General features: G+C 33.6%; 1 pseudogene; it reads left to right on the top strand.

Moving 5' to 3' along the window:
• The first annotated feature begins 1,870 nt into the window (after positions 1-1,870).
• Positions 1,871-2,482, top strand: LOC109699784 (UMP-CMP kinase pseudogene; annotated as a pseudogene).
• The last annotated feature ends 628 nt before the right edge of the window (positions 2,483-3,110 follow it).

Raw genomic sequence — 3,110 nt, 5'->3', positions numbered from 1 at the left:
CATGTCTGTAATCCTAGCTACACGAGAGGTTGAAATCTGGGGGATCCTGGCCCACAGGCAGCCCAGAGTTAGTAAAAACCTCATCTCAAAAACAGCCAGAGCTGAACTGCATGTGTGGCTTCCACAGTAGAGTGCCTTCTTGGCAAGCATGAAACCCTGAGTTCAAACCTCAGTCTTATATATTTGTTATATTAATATTCCATACTATGAAATGTATATGAGCATATATTTCATAATTCACTCCATATTAAGGCCTGTAGCTCTGATTGTGAAAGAGAGACCATTATCAAGGCATGACCAGTCACCATTAATGCTTGTCTTCAGCAATTTTATCTGGTAACATTTACCTTCTTTGTCTAAACTCTTTTTATGCAATGATATCTAGGCCTCGGCAGTCACTTGGAGCCCCTTGTCTGGACTACATTTTCAGGATATTTTGGACGTTGGATTGCTGCACAGCACTATATAGGTATAGTTCACAATGTGGTCTTAAATATACCAAGTTTTTAAAGAGCAAACACAATAAGATTTTTAAATCCCTATGCTATGCATTTAATTTAAAAAGCAAAACAAGCAGCTCAGGATATAAGAAGGAACATTAATCTTCCCACCAAATATGCTAACAGTATTCTCCCTTCAGTGAAGGAACCCTCTATCCAAGCATATATGTATGCCAGAAATTTAGGAGTAATCTTTTTATGTCTTTATGTATTAGTTAAAAATAAATTTCAACTAACAAAGCAAAACAGAACTTTTGTTGTCATTGATATCAACATTGTAAGGTATACAATTTGATATTTTCTATACTATACCTTATAAAATGATCACCACATTCCAGCTAAATAGCATGTATATTACCTCATCATAGTTGCTATGCAACCATGATAAGATTTATTTTAAGGTCTATTCACTTAATCATTTCACATATGCCATGTAGCATTTTTAACTCTTATGCTATATATTAGACCCCAGAATTTGTTCATGTGGCATAAATAAAATTGTTAGCACCTAAGTCTATCGTCATAAAATCCTGTCAGTTATTCAGGAAATATATGTCTGATTTTTAAGAAGTATAATTTATAAATCTTCTTTATGACAAATATTTTTTAATCTTGTTTAAGGTATATTTGCTTAATTCTATGTTTTTTTTCCCTAAAAACATTGTGTCTTCAACTTTATGCATTGAGATAATCAATTTGCTCAATTTTGTTATTGTAAAGATAATCCTTAGTGAATTAAAAGTGACAAACTTGCAGTAAAATGCATGATTGTATACATATAGATATGTTTCTAGGAAATCTGCTGTTTCATTCATCAATTTGTCTATGTGTTAGTACCACATGTCAAAACTGCTATAGCTCCATAATAAAATTTGTTATCTGCTTGTATACATTCTCCAGCTTTGTTCTTCTCATTTTATCTTAGCTATTCTAAACTCTTTGGATTTCTAAATAGAACCAGCTTTTTGATTTCTAGGAAAATAAGACATTGCAATTGGGATTATATCAAATATATAGATTTGAAGAGAGTTGACATCTAAAAATATCAAATCTTCCAATACATCAATAAGTTAAGGCTAATGTTCATTTAAGTTTTCTGTGGTTTCTTATTTGTCTTTAGATAAAGACAAACTCAGTAGATTATATTCAAACCATAAATGGGGTAAAAATACTTGCAATGCATATACATGACAAAGGATTGTATCCATGATATATAAAGAACTCCTCAAATCAATAAAATCAACTGAAATAGGAAAAATATTCAAATAGAATGGATAAGTAAACTTTCGTATATCAATACCATGGAATACTACACAACAATGAAAAATGGTGTACTTCTGGTACATTCAAAAATGTGGATATGGCTGACATTCCCTCTGTAGACCCTTGGGCCACTTCACCTCTGCTCTCACTGCCTCATGAAGCCTCTGGTGGTGTTCTTCATGGGCAGCCCTGGTGGCAAGGGGACACAGTGCACACATCATTGAGAAATATGGCTAAACACACCTTTCTGCAGGAGAACTTCATGATGAAAGAAAGAACCCAAATTCACAGTGTGGGGAACTCATTGAAAACTACATTAGAGATGGAAAGATTGTGCCAATTAAGACAACCATCAGGGTGCTGAAGAGGAAAATGGATCGACAACGCTACCAATACTCAGAAGAACAATTCTTGATGGATGGGTTTCCAAGAAATCAAGACAACCTTCAAGGTTGGAACAAGACCATGGATGGGAAGGCAGATGTATCTTTTTGTCCTGTTTTTAACTGTGATAATGAGATCTGTATTCAACGATGTCTCGAGAGGGGAAAGAGCAGTGGTAGGAATGATGACACCACTTGGAAAGGAGAATTCAGATTTATCTTCAGCCAATTATTGACCTTTATGAAGAAATGGGGAAAATTAAGAATATAGATGCTTCTAAATCTTCTCATGAAGTTTTTGATGATATTGTGAAGATTTTTGACAAAGAAGGCTAACTTTAAATCTGAACACATCCTTGAAATCATGCTTGAATAGTGCTTTCATAGCCACTATCACAGCCCCCTTTTAAGGCAATTTTAATCTTCCAAAATTGCATCTCAGTGTTAGGAAATATATAATAAGACAATTTTTTATGTTTTTTAAATTTTTATCAGAAGAGTAGACAGTGAATTCAGGTTTAACTTCTTCTTAGTTATTATGCTGCTCACAAAACAAATAAGGGTATGTATCAGCTACTTTGATTTATCAAAAAAGACTATCTCTATTATAGCTTGTCCTTCTGTGAGCAAAATATTTTAGTATGCATATATATATCCTTTAGTATTTGCAACATATTAGGGTTAGGGATTCCCTTTTCCTCTTTTTCTTGAAGCTTTTAAATTTACAACCTGTTAAATGAATTTCAAAGGAACTTTTTGTGTAGTAAGTTCTTGCACAAGGTGTTTAGTAAATAAACTCATAAAATGGATTCATAGCAATGTTTTACCATTCATCAAGTAACTGACCATTTCCTATAGAAAGGTAAGAAAACTTAGGCTTTGATTTATTACAACTTATACAAAGTTGTATGACAGGGCATAGTCCTCGCCTCCAAAGTTTGGGATGAGGCACGAGGAGTTCAGA

Source organism: Castor canadensis, chromosome 1, assembly GCF_047511655.1.
Source record: "Castor canadensis chromosome 1, mCasCan1.hap1v2, whole genome shotgun sequence".
Lineage (NCBI taxonomy): Eukaryota > Metazoa > Chordata > Mammalia > Rodentia > Castoridae > Castor > Castor canadensis.
This window is presented reverse-complemented; position numbering and strand designations above follow the sequence as displayed.